Raw genomic sequence first — 19,273 nt, forward strand, 5'->3', positions numbered from 1 at the left:
TGGGCTATTATCACCTCGGTCTCAGTAAAAAGGGATGTATGGGATGGGTGCAAATTTCACAGGCTTTATGCAAGTCGGCCCACACTGCTGCAGAGTGGCTATGTTACCCAGCATGACAATGCATAGAGAATTCAGACTGGGAATATCCACCGTACAGTTTGATCAGCGCAGTGCAAGAGAAATTCACTTTTTTTCCTGCTTCTGTCTGCCTCTCTTATTTCACATCTGTACTCTTAAGGCTCTGTGTCCAATCAAAGACCCTCAGGGTAACCTGTGGTAGAAATGTATCAAGCCAGGCATGCTCTTGTCTCATCACCACTAGAAGGAAGCCACTTGGTGGCTTTCCAAGAGCTTCTCAGTAGAAGAGAGGCTACAGCTGCCTTGCTCTGCCATAGTCTTACCCTTGGAGATACGTCTATGGCCAGGACACTCAGGTTCTGCGTCCTGTTACATTCAACTAGGGTGAACCTAGCTTATTGTCTATTGAAGTGCATTTGAGGGGAAAAAAAAAAAAAATGGCCTGTCACAAGTGAAATAGCTGGGGAATTAGTGAAATAGTGTGGAATTAAAAGAATGGCTTCTTTCCACAGTGAATGGAAGCCAAAATGGCTATGAATCTCATTTTAGCATCTAGCAGAAAAACTGTCAGCCTGGTTATAGTAAAGATGATAATATTGTGTTGTTTAATCTTATCTGGATATGTCCCCTCCAGTGGTTTCCTGCTGGTAAACCACAGAGAAGAGACGCAGTAGTAAGTAAACTAGAGGAAGTGAGATGAAATATAGTATGCTCCTTTGGTTAATAGGGGATTCATGTGAAGGATATTGCTAATTAAAACCAATAGCATTTTCCTCCATGTGGGCTTTCAAAACCAGTTTCAGAGGATACAGAGGATGTTTTGTTTCACTGAATTGCTTGTAGTGTAGTGAAGCCATTGGGATGAAATATTAGTATTGCGGTAAACTGTGCTTGTGCTTTAAGAGCAACATGTGAAATAGGAGCTTTACAGATTGTGAGTGCATGGTTTCACCCACATAATGTCCAAATGAAAGGGCAGCTTGGGGTTAGAAGAGCAAAATCCACCCTCAGCCTACTCGGAGGTACAAGAAACTGCCAAGAAGTTGTGGTTACTGGAATAAGAGCTCCTGTGTCCCCAGGCTGTGCGTGTGTGGCTCCAGGGCTGCTGGAGCTACAGAAGCATGAAGTCTGGGGATTTGCCTGCAGTGCTGACCTTCGCACCAGCCTGCGGATGGCATGGTGATTCATAGGGAGTGCGCGATGCCAGCGGCTGCTTCCCTGCTACTGCTCACAGCTTTCCTCTGGTGTGACCAGAGGGAGTTGAGGTTGCTCCAAAGGCCTAGCCAGAATTCCCCTGTAGAATGCCTCACCTCATTAACTGCGTCAGGAAATACTGAGCAACATCAGCAAAAAGATTTGCGAGTGAGATGACATCTTTATGCATTGGTGAGATCTTGTGCTCAGTGCTTACTTACTTCACCTGGATTCTAGGCTTGTGCCCAAGGCTGAGGAAACAAACCTAAACTTTCTTCAGCTTGCCTGTTCATGAGTCCCTTGTGTCAGCAAAACATGCCTCATCATGTAGCTACCGGATGCGTTCTCCACCTCCTGCACCACTTCCAAGGATCCCACTCTAACCCCCTTCCCCAACAATGAATGGAACAGTCCAGTTTTGTTGTTAGAGTTGTTTTCACGTCACTGGTAACAAACAGTCTGTAGGAGATGCTGGAACAACTCTCTATGTGTTAATGGTGTCTGAAGATTAGCTTCAAATGTGGCTGAGCTGGGTACTTTGAAACTAAATATGAAAAGGTGAAGTGAAGAAAAGATAATACAGGAAAAAGCAGGCAGCCCTCTTAATCAGAGCTGTCCAAGCTGTGGCCTGTGGGAGGTCTTCTGTCTGGTTTCAGCTTGTATGTTGTCGTCTGGCCCGTGGCTGAACTGTTATAATACCTTCTGGGTCCGTATTGTCAAAGCCTGGACTGTCCTGCTGTAAGTGACTTATCCTAAATCTGTGGCAAGTGAGTGTCCTTCACCAGACAATGCAAGTAATATATGTGCATCCTGGAAGAAGTAGAAGCTGAAGGGAAAATCAGTCTCCTCATTTCTCTTCACGCTTTTAAATTACATCTTTATGTTTACCAGTTTTTAGTTTGGGCAGGAGATTCCTCTCACCCCATTTGCTGTTGTGCTCTTGAGGCTTGAACAGCCCTTTATTATTGCAAAAAGCTCCTGTTTACCTCTTTTCACCTGCATTCTGGTTTCTGGCCCTTGTTCTTCCCTTGTTGACTCCCTGAGGGTACACAGATGGTAGCCTGGAAGCCAAAAGGAATGATACTGGAGGAGTGAGAGAGTGAGAAGGGAAAAAAGTACGAGAGGAAAAAAAAAGAAAGAGAAAAAAAAAGCAGTGATCACAGCAAGCCTCCAGACTCTCCTTACAGCAAAACCCTAATACGTATCAGTGTGCTGGATCTTGTCAAGATGTAGATAATGTATAATTTTGGGAATGCAACCTAAACACATTTAGCTTGTTGGCTGTAACTGTTTAGACCTATTAAAGTAGCACAATTCTGTCATGAAGTGCATTCTGTCAGCTGAGAAATATTTTTTTTATTCACATGCAATGCCATAGTTCCACAGCAGAATACCTAAGGATTTCTTGTGTCTAAATTAAGCCCTCTTACGGAGGCTGTGGGCACCGTATGCAGGGGGGTGAATTCACCCCATGTGCAGGAAGGAGTTAATCTCAGCGCTGCAGTCTGTTAGGGATTGACTAGCCTTTTTTCAAAGGATAAGGAAATGCCATGACTTACAGATAACTTCAGTCAGGTTTTTTTTTAGTGTAGTGTTCTTTGGGATAGTAGGTGAAACACCGAAATGTTCTTGGAGAAAGCTGATTTGCATCTGAAGGGCTTTATAAAATGAGCATTTAAGAGAAAACTCAGTTAGTAAATGCAAATATTGTTCTTAGCATACAAAATATTACAGCTCCGTTACCTATTAGTATAGCACGCTACCAACTACTAAGTTTGCAGATGAAACGCAGCCAGGCTTGTAAAAGCACAATTCCGCTGCAGGGACCATCCGGGCAGCAGTGAATCAGCCGCACCCGCGAGTGGTCGGCGAGGACAGGAGGAAGGTTACCCCAAAACCGGGCTGAGAGGGCAGCTCCCGCCCGGAGCCCCCAGCCCGCAGCCGGAGCCCGGAGGCCGGAGGCCCCCTGGCGGCGGGGAGCGGCGCCCCGGCTGGGGAAGGTCCAGGGGAGGCTGGCGAGCATCTCTCTCGTCGGGTCACCCGGCTTTCCTCCAGAGCGGGACAGGCAGGGTACCACAGGAGCGACAGCGAGGAGGGGAAAATCCAGCGATTGCTGCGGAGGGGCTGAACTCCGGAGAGGCAGCTCGTCCTCCCAGTGAAAGGGACTCGTTGAAACAAGCAGCCAGTAATGAGAACCTGGCCAGTGCGGAAATCAGACGAGTACTGCCACCACGCTCTGTGCACACTTACACCTCTCCTGATTCCTTTCTTTCCGTTGACATTTTCCGGGCTGGTGTTTAAGAGAACAAACCTTCCAGGACACTGTTTATAGCATGATTAATGTGGAAAAATACACTGTTCCTTTCACTTGCGGGGTTTCTTTCTGAGGCTCCTTGTCAAGACAATAATAATATTATTATTCCTGCGGTCTTGCTTCAGTACGGAGGCAGTCTGCTGCCTAACGGGACTAGTGATTTTGGGTAGAAATGATAACATTTAAAACATAGTTTTAACCAAAATGATAACACTCAAGACAGCATCCAAACACCAACTAATGACTGTAATGTTTGCCGGTGCTTTTAGAGTAAATGTTGCCATCTGCAAGCTTGTTCTAATAAGCCTGCGTGAAGCTATGCTTATATTTATGATTGTGGACTGTATTTCTTGATTTAAAATTTCTATTACAGGAACAGTTAAGCGCAATAACCTAAAATTTGGCCTGCCCTGGGTGTTTTGGATCTTTGGCATACACGTGGTAGTTCCTTTCCACTAAAGCCTTCTGCTCTGTTTCCAGCAAAGGGCAGGCAGTGAGAGGAAGTTTACAAGGGGGTGAAATACTTGTAAATGTCAACGTGCAACCTGCTCGCCAAAGCTGAGCGAACTGGTACAACCAGAAATTCACATACCCACAAGAGGTGGGCGCGGGCGGAGGGGAAAGTAAGTGAGAGAGGACTGGAAAAAAAGAAAATAATCCTGTGTTGTTTCTGTAGGGTTCTGTAGGAGTAGGCTTTATTCCAGTGATGTTGCAGGCTTCATAATTTGGGGTAGCAGATGGGAGCAGCCACATCAGTCTTGATAACATCTTCTATTTTGCAACCTCTATGTAGAAGTGGGCCCTGTGATTGCAGATACAGCCCCTTGCAGAACTGGCCCGCAGAGCAGAAATAGGGAAATTCAAATTCCCAAACCAGACTTTGGTTTGCTTACCAGAACGCGTGGAGGAGGTGGAGGAAATGCAGCTACGTAGCCATGGCTCATTTGGCAGGCAAACTAAACACATTCAGGTCTGTCCGACACAGAGAGAAAGCATTGCTGCTCCTGACCATTGACAGTTGAAGAGCGGTGTGCAGGAGGCAGAGCACACGGGGCAATTCCGGGGACTCCATCACCTTGTGTTTCTTCGCTATAGGTATCTCTGGTGTGAAGCTATAGGTAAGGACAACGGGCGCTGCGGGATGGGAAAAAAAAAGCCGAAGGGTCGCTCCCCAGCCGCAGGCCCGGAGGGTCTCAGGCCCGGCTTTCGCTGAGGCACTGCGGAGCCCGGTAGGATGGCACAGAGGCCCGGCCACCCCGCTGCTCGCCGCACCCGGGGCCCCCTGGGCCGGGCGGCGGTTGGCGGGAACGGGCAGGGGTGGGCGGCCCCGCGGGGGCGCCCGGGGCTGAGAGGCCGGGCCGGGCAGGGCAGGGCGGCGTTGTCCAGGGTCTTGAAAATGGGGACAAGGGGCCGTGCGGGGCAGGGGCTGCGCCGCACTCGCACCGCTCTGCCGCAGCGCTCCGCTGGGGTTTGGCTGGGCACGGGGGTGTGGGGCGGGGGGCCCGACTCGGCTGACGGAGCGGGGCGGCAGCCGGCGCTCCCCAGTAGGGCCGTTCCCAAGGCCCCGTGCTCTGCCCTCCCGCCGTCCCCCCACCCCACCTGTTGCTCCCTTCCGCTCCCAAACGCGCAGCCTGGCCCCGGTGCGCCCCGCGACGGCCCCGGGCTTCCCTCCCGCGACCCCCGCCGCGGTGCGTGAAGGGTCCTGGGGGAAGGGTGGTGAAGGGAGAGGGAGGTGGTGGGTACGCTGCGGGGCAGGGCCTGGTGTTTTGGTTGCGCGACAGCGCGAGTGGCCAATGCGGAGTTCGCATTCCCCCGGGGCCGAGCCGGCGAAGCCAATGGGAGGCGGGGCCGGCAGGAGGGGTGGGGCTTGAGGGCGTGCGAGGGAAGGCGTGTGTGTGTGTGTGTGTGTGAGTGTCGGCGCTGCGCCCGCCCCTCCCTCCGCCCCTCCGCCCTGTCCGGCGGGTGAGCCGCGCTCGAGACCCAGCGCCGGGCAGAGCGCGAGGCGGAGGGCTGAGCGCGAGGACGGGGGTGGCCGCGAGGAAGGGGGGGGGGGACGCGACACGGACACGCGCACGGCGGGAGGAGGAGTGGCGCGCGCCACCCGCCCCAGACCCCGAGCGGGCGCCCCCCGGTTCCCTTGACGGCTCCGGCGCCCCGCGGGCGGCGTGTCCCGCGGGAGGGAGCGGGGAGGAGGAGTGGAGCCTGTGTGCGGCGGAGGGGGGGCCATGGGGGTCCCGCGGCGGGAGCAGCCGGAGCAGGCGGCGGCACCAGGTAAGGAGCCGGGATGAGGGGGGACGGGGTGCTCGGGGTAGCGCGGGCGTACGAGCGCTTTCTCTCCCGGGAGGGGCTCGGGAGCAGTTTATGGAGGGAAGGTGGGACACCCTTCTTCTCTCCCCTCCTCGGGTCCTCTTGCTCCCCTAGGGGAGAAAATCCCGGCTTCTCCGGGCTCGGCGAGAGGACGGAGGGCTGCGGCGGGGAGCTGCGGTCCCCCCCCCTCCGTCTCTTCCCCCACCAGCACCCCGCCCTCGCCCCAGCCGCGCCGCCGTCCCCGCCGTGGCTCGGTCCCGCACGTCGCCTGTGTGCGCAGCGTTGCGATCTGCTGCACAAAATCGCCCCGGCGGTGGGGTGTAGGTAGGGGTCGCCGGTCACCTGCCGGGCGGTTCTGCCGCCGGCTGCGGGAACCCCGCCGCCGGTCAGGTCGCTGCCGGCTCCGAAGCGCGGTTAAAGGAGAAGGGCAGTCGCCGAGGAAGTTTGGCTCGGTCGGCCGGCTCCGGGGTACGGCCGCCTTTCGGAGCGGAGGCGGTGCGGTGGTTACCGCCGGGCGTTTTGGGGTCGCGGGGGGACAGAGCCTTCAGCCCGTGGAGTTTCCTGAAGTGATTTTAATGCTCTTTATTTAGTTTGCGTAGACGAGGCGCAACCTGTACCCTTTTGCGCTCTTTGTTATCTCGTAATGCTCTGCTGCGCGTTCAGTGGTCCCTTCCCCAAACTCGGTATCCGAGTCGTTAAATAACAGCGGAGATCAACTTTGGCGTCGATCTTGTTTTCCTGGCCCCGTAGCTCCCCTGCGGTGCTCCCGTCGTGTTTCGCTGGGGTGGGGTATGGCCCCGCGAGTGGGGAAGTAGCGTTAGGCGGTCGTGACAAAAGACAGCTCTGAAGTTGACCAATTTCAGATCCGGCTCTTAACGTTCACGAAGCAGGTCGGTAAACTGGCTTAGTACTTGATGGTGGATCATTTTAATTCGTTGGTAGTTTGAATATTTTCTTTCACCCTGGCTTTTCTAGAGGAAACGAGTTTTATTTTTTTGTGTGTGATACAGAAGACACGCAAAGTTAAATGTAAATCCTGCCGAGCTCTTTTGTGCTCAATTTTCACTTCTCAAAGTTAACACTAGATGGCTTTCTTATATCAGATATCCAACAGAAAAGGAAAGAATGTCATTTGTCTCTGCAGCCTACTATTTCTGTATTTGTCTATTTTTTTTTCCCCTTTGCATGAATAGTAAGCTGCCTTCTTGATCAGTTCTGCACTGGTTAGACCAGAGCAGAATTTGAAGACTGCTTACTAGCTTGTGCAATTCATTGTTTTGATCAGCTCATCTTGCTGCTTATAGACATTATAGACATACATGTACTACCAGGATCTAAAGGAAGTTTGTTTAGTTGGAAGATAGCTCTGCTAAATATTTAGGTTGCTTTGTAGGAAGGCAGCTGGATAAGGAGGGATGTTTGAAAATGGGGGAAAAAAAAAACCCAAATTCAATCTCAGTTTCTGCTTAGTTTGATGGACTTATTTTAAAAAGGACTGTAGTGCATTAATACTGTTTCTTCAGCTATTTTTTTCCCCCCAATTTCTGTACTTAGCTATCTTGCACTGAAGCGTTTCGGAGTTGGATTCAGAAACATAATGTATCACAGGATATAGGAATGCCTAGGCCTGATGCCTTATTAATTTGTTTTTTGTGTTTTTCCAAAACTGTGCCTGTTGTCAGTGGAATGTGTTATTTCCCCTGTTTGCCTCTTTGGTAGTCATTCTGAAATACTTCAATCTTAAATTTGATCTTCGAATTATCTTTTATTATTAATGCACAAATGTTTCAATCTTTAAGAGCTGTAATGCATTATGGATATTTAAACATCACTTAGGCTCCACAACAGTTGATTTATAATTTATGTAGCATTCATATAAAGCTAGATTTCAGAGAGGTTTCTGACTATATTGTCTTGGTTTTGCATGCCCAGTGGGTTACCTTACCAGGTCATGCAGCACTTAGATGTAACAAGAAGGAATACTTACTTGTAAGGATGCCAGACTGTTTCACCGATTGTATTGAATCAATTAAAGATCATGTCATTCATATATGCCAAGGGTATAACATGAAACCTACAACTAAACAAATTCACATTTCTTTTTAGATGGTATTTGCTTACTGTGCAAATCTGAGTATTTTTAAAGGCTTCTGTTCTACTTTCCTGAAAGAAAGATAATATGGTCTTTTTTTTTGTAGACTTTTAGTGACATACCATTACTCAAGTGCATTGTGAAATACTCTTGCAAATGAAGAGAGTCAAATGAGGAACTAAGCAAAACAGTGGTCAAACAGGCAAAACCATCCGTTTCTTTTGCTATTTGACCTTTACAAGTGAACCGAGGCAGTTTGTATTTTCCCTTTCAGCTTCATATTTGACAGGCATTGCACCTAAGCTTTTTATGTGCAGATCAGCAGTTCACACTGCAGGAAAAAGTAAATATTTTTTCCTTGCTTTGACTGGAATTAAGATTATGTTTAGATGGTTGGATGTAAAAATATTTTAAAGTAGGTTTGTACCTTTTACCGATTAGTGATCTAGTTTGGTAATGTTGAGTGAGAAATGCTATGTTATTTTGAAAATAGAAGATAAGTTACAGATTGTGGAAAGAGGGTGGGGTGCTGGGTTATCTAGTTTCTCACGTTAGTCATCCAAGATTACAGTAGCTGTATTGACAGCTTGCAGTGAAATCATGGCTTGACGAATGCTCTCTTTCCATGCAATTTTTGCTTTGCAATTTTAAAATGTTTGCCCAAGTTGGGTTATGAATCAGTGAAGTAAAGAGGAGATGGCTGTTTATTTTGTGTATTGCAATACTGTAGTCATAGCAGAAATTTTTGATATGTTAGGGAGCATAATTTATATCTGATTCTTTAAAACATTACCTCTTGCAAAGTTAAGACAAACTTCAGTTTTTCTCTCTGTTTTTAAGTGAATTTTTATCGTCTTAGAAATCTGAACAGTTCAGGAAGTTTAGGGTAGGGGTGCCCCTCACAGTCTTTTTCTACCCTGTTTTTTCCTACCTGAATTATTCTGAGGAAATACTGCAAAGACTGTCTACCAAATTTGAGAATCCACTAAGAAGAATTTGTAAGGACTGTTAGGATGAATAGCTCCGACTATAAAATTTATGTTTGGCAGATTTTAAAGTATGTTTCACGTTTTTGGGTTTTTTTTTTTAATTTAAAAAATACTAGGTTTTTCACATAGATTGCACTAAGTGTAACATTAATTCCTCATGACATTCAGTGGTGATGCCATATGACTGGTTAGATTTTTAAGAATTGCTAGGGCTTCCTATGAATAGCTGTCTTACTTTTTTTAGTCTATTGTGAAAGAGCGAACTTAATGTTAAACATCTGATTTATTCTGACAGAAGTAAATGACAGAGACCCTGCCTTCCTTTGTAGTAAAGCACTGACCCCAGACTTAAAACCATTTTCAGGCATAATTGAATGAACTGAAGATTGAGAAGGATTATTATAATTGGTGATACTCTTCTTGTTTTTAGCTAGAGACAGGACAGCAGTAGGCAGAAATGTCATTGTGATTATTTTGCACCATAGTTCTTACTAGAAGGTATGTAGACTCTTGTTTGGATCATGAAAGTGTAATCGCATCAGCAGTTAGCTACTCATGATTTATAAGTGGATTCTTCTGGTTTTCTGGAATTTCTTAAATAGTGATCAGTTCATACATAATTAAAGGTTATGTTTTAAAAATGTCTTGAATCCTTATGGAGATAATATTCTGAACATGTAATAAATGTAAGCAGCTGATGTCACATCTTTTTGGCTTTGCAAGTGAGCAGCTTTATTGGATCTCATGCTTGTAAAACACGAAGAATAGTAGCTGTTTTGGAAGTAAGGGAATCTGGAAGGAGACTAAGGGAGAAGTAGTAAATTGCCCTGTAGTAGCTAGGAGACTGGAAGATAGCAGTAGCTGAAGTTATCATGACTCCCCCCTGCCCCCAGCAGCTCAGATGAAATTCTGAGCACAGGACTTGGAGTTTTGCCATTGACTTTGAATCTTTTTTTATATAATGTCTTCATTTGTTGTCCTGAATCCTGCAAAGTGACATATCCAGCTCTGCAGATATTTGTATAATCCTCCTATATTATTTGCTGTTCCTTCTTTCCTCCCCCTCTCCCTTCACCCCCCACATTCTCACTGGCACAGTGGGTGTGGATTGTGAGAATGCCTGCCTGCTACCTCTTCTTTCAGGTAGGCTTTTAAGTCGTAGGTATGTCACAATATGACTTCTCAGACTTAAGTTATATGAAAATGATTAGATGGGATTTATGTTAGAGGACACATAATAGCACGCAAAGCTCTCATACAACTCGGCAATTTGCCCTTCCATTTGCCTTTTGGTTCACCAACCTTTATTTTAAACCTGATACAATCTGTGATGAAATTATGAAACTCCTTTACAGATTACATAAACAACACATTACAGGACCTAATAAAACATATTTATAAGGAAGGGTACTCTGACAACACTAGAGGTTCTGTGGCAGGTTAATTCAAATGGAATAAAACGGTTTTTTAAAACCTAGTGTATGCTCTTGAACACTTTCATATTTTTTTCTGGTGGTTTTTGTTGGGGTGGTTATTTTTGGATACTTGTTTATTTCATATATATGAGAGGGAAAGGAGATTCTGGGCCACCTTATATTTCATGTTGAATTTTTACATTCACTTCAGTCAAATTGGACAAATTGTGAAGTTATGTGGGAGCAAAATGGCAATTAAGGTGAGTAAGGACAGAATAAAGCTTTCTATAGGTGTTACAAATGCAGATGCTGTTAAAATGCTTTTGCTGTTTCTTTTCCTCTCACATGGGAGAATGAAAAGGAATGCTGCAATTAATGCATAGTTAGCAAAACTGTCACTGCAAAAGCAGTTCTTTCTCCTGTGTTTTAAGGAGAAGGCATTTGTGAAAGATACAAAATTTCAGTCTGTGATTTTTTTTTTTGTTTAGTTTTTCTTCCATTTGTTTCCCTTTTTTTTTTTTTTTTTTTTTTCCCCCCCACTTCAGAGTTACAAGTTATTTAATCACAGTCATCTTCTCTGGTTGTTTTCATTTCTGGCTTTCTGTTCAAAACTAATTATTTCCCACTTTTAGATACCTAAAGTCCATTCAAGGAAAAGAGCACTCCTAAGTAGTTTTCTAGCCTCTCAGCACTGAAAATAAGTACCTGACTTGTTTTAGCATGGTATCTCATTGCAATATTAGTGTGACACAAAGTGGCAGAAAAGTGTGTGGGGCAGAAAGCGTGGCTGTGTGTATGCATATATTCTCATGCATAATGTGCATATTGTCTATAGTGTATAGGCAAGCATACGTATTTTGCTGTGCTGGTCTTGCTTTTTTCAGTGGCCAGCTGCTCTTGAAGAATGAGGAGCAGTTTACAGTGATCAGGTTATCCTTGCTCTTCTGCTATAGTAAAGTAAGCCTTGGTTTTGCTTTGTAAGGTTGTCAGGACAGCAGCTTATTATTATTGTTCCCATAGGTTTTTCTCTATAGCAACGGGGGGAGCTGTTTCAGAGAGTGGCTGCCTTGCCACATTGGGCTGCAGAATTGCCGGCTGTGATTTGGGTTCAGCAGGATGCTCTGGGTTTGTCATGTAAAAATTTTAATTGATGATGAATATAAACCCAGTGTGAGAATAATTTTGTTCATTGGACTAATGCAAAATAACCCACTGTATTTACAAACCCATGGCCTATTTTCTCAACAGTATTGTCCTTACTCCTCTGTTCTCTTCCATCTGAGGCTCAGAAAAAAAAAAAGTTTTTTTATATTTGACAGTATGGAACCTACAATATGAGTTGAGACAAGGTAGGAATTAGTTTAAGGCTATGTTATGTCAGTGTGCTCTGGTCTGACACTGGTGCTAACAAGTTAAACCACGGGGGATTTCTGTTAGGTTTAGTTTGTCACGTCTTCAATAAAAACATTGTATGAAGTTAGTCTTCAATGACAAGCTATACAGTAGTTGTTTTAGTGTTGTTATTTTAAAGAACTGCTATTCTTGTTACATGGTAAATGAGAAAGAGTGCCTGTTATTACATATAGCAAGCTAAATGACTACAAAGTTGCTTCTCTGCATGTGATCGTTATTATCATATGCAATAATTTCAACTGAAATAACCTTTAGATTGTTGACCTCTTCGAGGGTAGGAGACTTCTTGGGATGTTCAGCAGGGAGAATTATATGAAGACAGCTTTCAAATAACTGTAAGGAAATTTTTTTTCATTTCATAAAATGTACTAACACATGGGACTTACTTTGGCACTTCCATAGCTTCCTTTATATTACTAAGATAAAGATATCCCTTAGTTTGATCTTCAGATTCTTTGGTCTGAATTGAGCTGCAGTAGGCAATTAAGTGATATCCAGGTAGTTAAAATCCTTTATCAGAACAGTAACCTTCTATTTCAAATTCCCTTTTCAGAGAACTGAAACAACAGTCCATTCACAGAGCAATTTGGCAGATGCATGGGCATTTGCATTCAGTGGAAGCTGGCTGACAGAGTTAGAAGCTATTGGGATAAACCTGTCAATGCTCAAAATGTTTTCTCCTTCATCTGACTGCCACTTGTTTGAGCTCAGGCAGGTACTCCAGAGGTGGTTGTCTCCCCTCTCTCAGATTCTCTGCTACTTGCCGCCTCCTCCCCCAACAACTTTCTTGGTATATTTGTACGTCTCTTTGAATCAAGCCTTGTTTGCATAGGAAACCAGTTTAAATTATTATTTTAAAGGTGGTGAGACAAGATGGGGTAAATATAGCGATTGGTGTAATCCTTAACAATGTGGGAACAGATTTGTTCACTTCCACTTCTCTCCAAATGTAGAAGACCAGCTTGCTACAAGAAGGAAATAGAAAAAGAGCTGTACAGGTGGTTGCTCAGAATGCTACACTGAAAAACCCCTGGATATCAAATCCAAATTGAGTTCCAGCAATGTTTTCTATATGAGGTGAAGTTTCTCCTCTTAGAAGAGACGGGTTTTCCAGGATTCTGAGCTTTTGTTGGCTTCTTACTGTGAACCCCTGAAAACTATTCTTTTTGGTGGAGATTTCTGGGGGAAGGGGAAGCAGAACTTCGTTAGTCTGTGAGATTCTCAGATTTGCTAATTTTGCTAATGTCAGTGTTTCTCTCACACTTGGGATGCTTTGTGCTTTTTCTCTGTGGTTGTGTAACTTTAACAATGAAGTTTCTATGGGCATAATTAAAGTTTCTGTGAGCATAATTACCCTTGAAACTTTATCTTTTCTATCAAATTTTGCTGAGTCAAACAACAAACAGAAAATCTTGAGGCGAAGAGAGGTGTTGCACTGTGTGATTGCGTAAGGCTTGTTTCCTTAGGAAATAACTCTTAAAAATAGCTGGCCATGCTTTCCATCATACTGACCTGCAGCAAATGGGTACTGAATTTTGTAAACTGTTTTGGTTTTACTTTAAAAATGCAGCAGTAAAATTCAAAGTATTGTTAAATAATATAATCGCATAATATATTAATACTACCAGTGTGCAGAGTGTACCTTTGTGCCTGGTAATGTGCATACAAACTGTGTCCTTGTATTCACAAATAGTTAATTGAATACCTTCCTTGCTCTGTGCCTATGAAAATATTGTGGCTGACTGTTAAAATATAATATTTACATATATGCCTAGTAATAATTTCTCCTGGGAAAGTAAATACGTAATGGTAATGTTTTTCTTTCTTATGTAGATTGTACCCAACAGTCTCAATGTTCCTGTTCACTCATTTTCAAACGTTCAGTATGCCTGTAGGTCACAGGTGCTTAAAGTATCAAATTAGAGATTCTTGTGAACCACCTTTTTTCTGACCAGCTGTCTCAACCACGTTTCTCAGTACAATTTTATGAATTCTTTGTGGCAGCCACAGAAATCACTGTGGGGAAAAATAATAATAAGAGGCATCTAAAATATGTTAAATAGTCCTCTCTATGACTTAACAACAGGTTAATATGCTTATTGATAGTCCTGGGACCTTTCTGTATACTGCTCAACCTGTAGATGCCATCAGATTAGATTTAATATTGGTTATGGCAGTTTGCCCGTCATCTGCCTTGAGTTTATCCAGCCTTTTAGCATGGTTTTCACAGCATCTGTATAACCGAGTTGCAATGTTATGGTTTGGATGGGAGGACTGGCTGGATTGTCAGACTCAAAACATAGCAGTTAATGATTTGTATTCCACCTGAAGAGCAGTTACAAGTGGTGGTGTGTACTGGGACCTGTCCTGTTTAGTACCTTGATCTGAGACCTGGAGGAGGAAATGAAGTGTATCCTCATCAGATGTGTATGTGACATCACATTAGGAGAGCAGTTGACATGTTTGAGGACAGTGCTCTGTGGTTTAGAGAGGCTGGTAGAATGGACAGTTATGAACCTTGTGACATTTAATGAGGATAAATACACCCTGCAGCAGTACACGGTGGGGACTGACTGCCAGGGAAGCAGCTTTGCTGAAAAGGACCTGCACATTCTGACAGACATGGGTTAGCGTGTCAGTCTTCACTCTGACAGTGGAAAATGCTAGCGGCATACCAGGCTTTACGAACAGGAGCGTAGCCAGTGGATTGCCAGAACTCAGCATTTCTTAGACCACCACATTGAATATACCCATCCGGTTTTAGTTCCCCAATACATGAGTGTAAAGACAGAAATACGTAACAGTACAGAGGCACATGGTAGAAGGAAAACAGACAGTGATCATCATCTAATACAGGTGAGGTTCTGATTTGGCACTAGGAATCCAAAATCACCCTGAGGACACTGAGGAATTGGAACAGGTCGTGCAGGCAGGTTGTGAAATCTACATCCTTTCCAGTTTTTTAAAACCAGACTGGCCAAAGACCTAAACAAATTGGTCTGAATTCAGTGCTTTGAGCAGGAGGCTGGGTTAGATGATGTTCTGTGGTGCCTTCCAGTGTGAGTTACTCTGTGAAATATCACAACTTTTGTAATGACAGTTGTTCTGATAATTGAGAATTTTAGTTGATATTCCAGTATACTGTGTTTCCACTTAATTATAGTACAGAATATTTCTCTTATTATGATGTTGGGAACATTTTTTTTTACAAGACTAAGAAATAGAGTATTATGTACTCATATTATATATTCTTTGTTTAAACCAATTGACAAGAGTTCCTAAATAAATTTTTGGCAGTTAAATATTTTATAACTATAGTACTTAACAAAAGAATAAGCACTTAAAGAAAATAGCATCCTTTCAGGTTTGGCTTCAGATATACTTTCCTCACCTTGTCACTGAGTTCCAAAACATGATCAGCAATACTAGAATTTGAATGTGTGAACTTCTATTGAGCGATTCAATTGAGTCTCTTCCAAAAGATTGTTTTACTGTTAGAGAGCAGGACATGTGAGTTTGAAATTGGCTCTCAGCCAGTCAAATCCGTGTTTGTATTTAGTTCTTTTACTCTGACTACTAATTTTAGTACTGTGAAACTTTGGATAATCTACACTAGAGTTATCCATGTGACTGGAAAAAAAAAATGTTGTGGTTTGTCAAATTATTTAAAAGTCCAAATTTAAGTGGCTCAATTCTGAAAACAGCTGCTCTCTGCACCTTTTTTATGTTCAGTCTTAACCTCTTAGCTTCATTAACTGTAAACAAGAGCCAGTAGAACCTCAGAAGATTGAGATAATTCCTGTTCTTGCTCATCCAACTTCCAGTAATTATACTGTTAAGTATTTCTGTGTTTACCAAAGCATGAACCAGACCTTCAGATCCCTGTTTTGGTTTTTATAATCAATTTTATTAAGTGTTTAAAAATTCAGGGGTTTGTATAACATTCAGCTTCAGTAAGAAAGAGGTTATAAATGCATGCTGAGTGAAGATAACAAACAGGAAAGGGAATGGAAAGAATTTCCTTTAGGGTAAAACTCCTTAAAGTTGAAATAACCCTAATAGATAGTGCTTGTCAGTTGGCAGGGAGGGTTACAGCTTGGCTTCTGAAGACTTTGTGCTAAAGGTGAGAGGACATGGAAAAGGTTAGTCTGATGTTCTTTTGAGTCATATTTTCAACGAAAGGAGCTAAAACAATAATTTCATTAAACTGACGGATCTCCAAAATTGTTGGAGTAAGGCTGATGATAGGTGCAGATCAGCAGCCCCAGTCTGAAACCTCCTTTGCCCTCAACTGAACTACTTATTTCTTTTCTAATTTCTTTGCAAAAAAAACCAACTACATCATTGATCTCTTTTGTAAACTAGTTGCATTCAGTTTTGATTTACTGCTGAGTTGCTGTTGTTTTGGTTTTATTTTGTTTTCTTCCATCTTATACTTGCAGTGGAAGACTGTTCAGGGACTCACTTTACTGAGGACTACACTGTTTGTGGAACACATGCTGAGATTGCAGCCCATTTGTTTGAATTTATCATTATCCTTGTTTAACCCAAATACTTTTTCTTTCGTCCTGATACTTACAGACAACTTGCTCTGTCAGACCTTATTTTTCTGAGGTTAATCTAGACAAACTTTTAGACAGTCTTTAAACAAGACAAACTTACCTAGAAGGCCCTTCTCTAAAACTTGTTCTGTTTGTGTGTTTTTGGTATGGCTAATAAGAATTTAAGCATAGCCAGTGGATTACCAGTCTTGTCTTGTCTGTGGCAAATGAAATTACATTAAAGCTTTGTCTCTACTGGAAATATTGTGCAGTTGTGTCTTCATGTTGAGTACAGTGTCATAGAATCATAGAATGGTTTGCGTTGGAGGGGACCTTAAAGATCATCTCATTCCAACTTCCCTGCTATGGGCAGGGACACATTCCACTAGACCAGGTTGCTCAAAGCCCCATTCAGCCTGATCTTGAACACTTCCAGGGATGGGGCATCCACAGCTTCTCCGGGCAACCTGTTCCAGTGCCTCACCACCCTCACAGTAAATAATTTCTTCCTTATATCTGCTCTAAATCTACCCTCTTCTAGTTTAAAGCCATTACCCCTTGTCCTATCACTACTCGTCCTTGCCAGAAGTCATTCTCCAGCTTTCTTGTATCCCCCCTTGAGGTACTGGAAGACCGCTATCAGGTCTCCCTGGAGCCTCCTCTTCTCCAGGAAGAACAGCCCCAACTCTCTCAGCCTGTCCTCAATAGGAGAGGTGCTCCAGCCCTCTGATCATCTTTGTGACCTCTTCTGGACTCCCTCCAACAGGTTCACGTTCTTATGTTGGGGGCTCCAGAGCTGGACACAGTACTGCAGATGGAGCCTCATGTTATGGTTATTCTCTTTCTGATGTTTTCTGCTGATGAGTTACCAGACAGATCAAACTTTTATCCTGTAGTTCTTGAGGGAGCGACTCCAAACATAAAATAAGTCGAATGAAATTGTTCCTAAAAATTTACTTTGTTCTTTCTTGGTTATATTTTTACCTTCCTTTGCAGTGACAGTGCTTCTCAACTTTGTGTTGTATTCAGATTTCAGTAGTAACTTCCACTTTGTGTCAAGGTCATTACTGAAAATATGAGGTAAGACTGATTCCAAGATTATTCTTAGGCTTCATCTAATAAACCGGTTTAGTTGTTTTGGGGGTTTTTTTGGGTTGTGGTTTGTTTGTTTTTGTTTGGTTGTTTGTTTTTTTTTTTTCCCAGGAGAATCTATTGTCTCTTTTTCGTCTTCTGTTTTCAGTATGGTAGTGTATCGGATACTTCCTTAATTCCAGGTTGCACCAACAACAATTTTTTTGTATACCATTGATGAGCTGATCTAGGGACTCTTTCTACTGTGTACAGCTGCAGCTCCTGAGCCAGCCTCTCCTTGATGCTTATGGGAACCCAGCTGAAGCAGTAGCTCTTGCCTAGGTTCCTACATAGGTTGAGTATGGCTTATGTACCAAGCAGTGACAGTGTAGTAATTTAAAATACAGTGATAGCAGTATGGAAGACTGCCTCACCTCAACAGTAGTTGTAGAAAGTAGTCCATGAAAAGCAGGCTTCCAAAATCATGTGGAATTGTTATATCTTTGAAAAGGTTTGATTTGATCAGCTGTTGTTTATTTAAAAAGTTCCTCCAGCTTTGACATGAATATATAAATGTGTTTCAAATTAATGCCCTACTATTATGAATTTGATGCAAAATAGTACCTTAAGTGCAAAACAGTGTCCTAATTTGTGGCCTTGGTTGGTGCAAGAATGAGGTTTTCACATGCAGAATAGCTTCCAGTATTGTATAGATCTCTGTATATTTACATCATCTGACAGTGAACCATCAGAAAATGGCAGTGTTGAATCCTAATTTCTTAAAATGTGTTTTGCAAACTAGTCATTTTTCTTCACCTTTTCTGAACCTAATCCTAGCTGCTGATACCAGAATCAGTAACTGTCTATCTTCATCTGATGTATACTCTCAAACTTTTATCTAAAATTTTATTAAAAGGAAAGCTTGAAAGCTCTGTAGGTAGCTGCTCACTTTGCAATATCTGCTTTGCCGCATGTGAATATACATTGGAATATGGAACTGGTACTTGGTAAAGGATATAAAGTGATATTGTCAAACTGGAAAGCCAGAATGTAAACTGTGGGTGTCCAGCCTAGTGTGCCTAGTTTTTTAAGGGCGCAAGGTTTAGTCCCAAAGTGTGTTTCACCTGAAAATTTAAACAGTCCTCCTAGAATTTTCATAACTGTGAAATGTGAGCTTCCTTGCTCTAAACTCTGTTCTTTCATGCAGTCCAACTAACCTTTTGATTTTATCAAGGCTGGCACAATTGCTCATGGAATGTACAGGACAAAGCAAACCTTCTTGGAACCAAATGTCAAAAAAAGTGCTGCAGCTGGCCAGCTCACAAATAAGACAGAGTTGCTGCTTTTTAAAAGTAAATGTGCCTTACAAAACTTTCAGAACTAAATAATTCCAAGAAGGTCAATAAAACTCTATAAACATCTGGAAAACTGTAAATTATGCTGAAAATTATATTACAGAGAGCAACAGGTTTTATTTTTCTTTTAAGGCTTTTGACTCTGATTCTGAAGTCAGTTACTTGTGATTTCTGTTCATTAGTGGGTTTAAAAAGTCTATTTGTTGGCATTTTATTTTCAGAGCAGGACTAAGCTTTTGAAATTCATCTCATGATCGTCCCATTTACCAATATTTTGTTTGCACGATGGAGTAGTTTCAGAGAATGTCAGTTATATTCCTTTGTAATTAAGCTAACCTAAATGAAATGTCATCCTTAGCATAAACTGCATTTCTAATTCTGAACGCTATACAGTGTGACTGAGTAATTGAGAAATGGAAGTTAAAACCAACATGGGTGACGTTGACATGCTTTACAAAAATTTAAGCTTATTATATGAGAAGAAAGCAAATAGCAAAAGGAAAC

General features: G+C 43.1%; 1 protein-coding gene and 1 long non-coding RNA gene across 4 annotated transcripts in view; one reads left to right on the forward strand and one right to left on the reverse strand.

Annotated features, from left to right (window-relative positions):
• Positions 1–4,250: 4,250 nt before the first annotated feature.
• On the reverse strand, positions 4,251–5,291 carry LOC147601368 (uncharacterized). 2 transcript variants are annotated; one of them, XR_015258220.1, is made up of 3 exons: positions 5,186–5,291; positions 4,480–4,698; positions 4,251–4,388 (listed from the first exon to the last, which is right to left on the reverse strand). It is a non-coding gene; the product is annotated as an uncharacterized LOC147601368 (long non-coding RNA). The 2 variants fall into 2 exon arrangements; XR_015258219.1 differs by having other exon boundaries at positions 4,480–4,720; positions 5,186–5,284.
• A 493-nt stretch (positions 5,292–5,784) lies between these two features.
• The window catches only part of SIPA1L2 (signal induced proliferation associated 1 like 2), a 144,418-nt gene continuing 130,929 nt past the window's right edge, over positions 5,785–19,273 (forward strand). For both annotated transcript variants that reach the window (XM_086744725.1, XM_086744726.1), the window contains exon 1: positions 5,785–5,857. The gene's annotated coding sequence lies outside the window, so the exon portion shown is untranslated. The remainder of the gene's footprint in view (positions 5,858–19,273) is intronic.

The sequence above is a fragment of the Chlamydotis macqueenii genome, chromosome 3, assembly GCF_036417535.1.
Source record: "Chlamydotis macqueenii isolate bChlMac1 chromosome 3, bChlMac1.mat, whole genome shotgun sequence".
In the NCBI taxonomy this organism is placed as follows: domain Eukaryota; kingdom Metazoa; phylum Chordata; class Aves; order Otidiformes; family Otididae; genus Chlamydotis; species Chlamydotis macqueenii.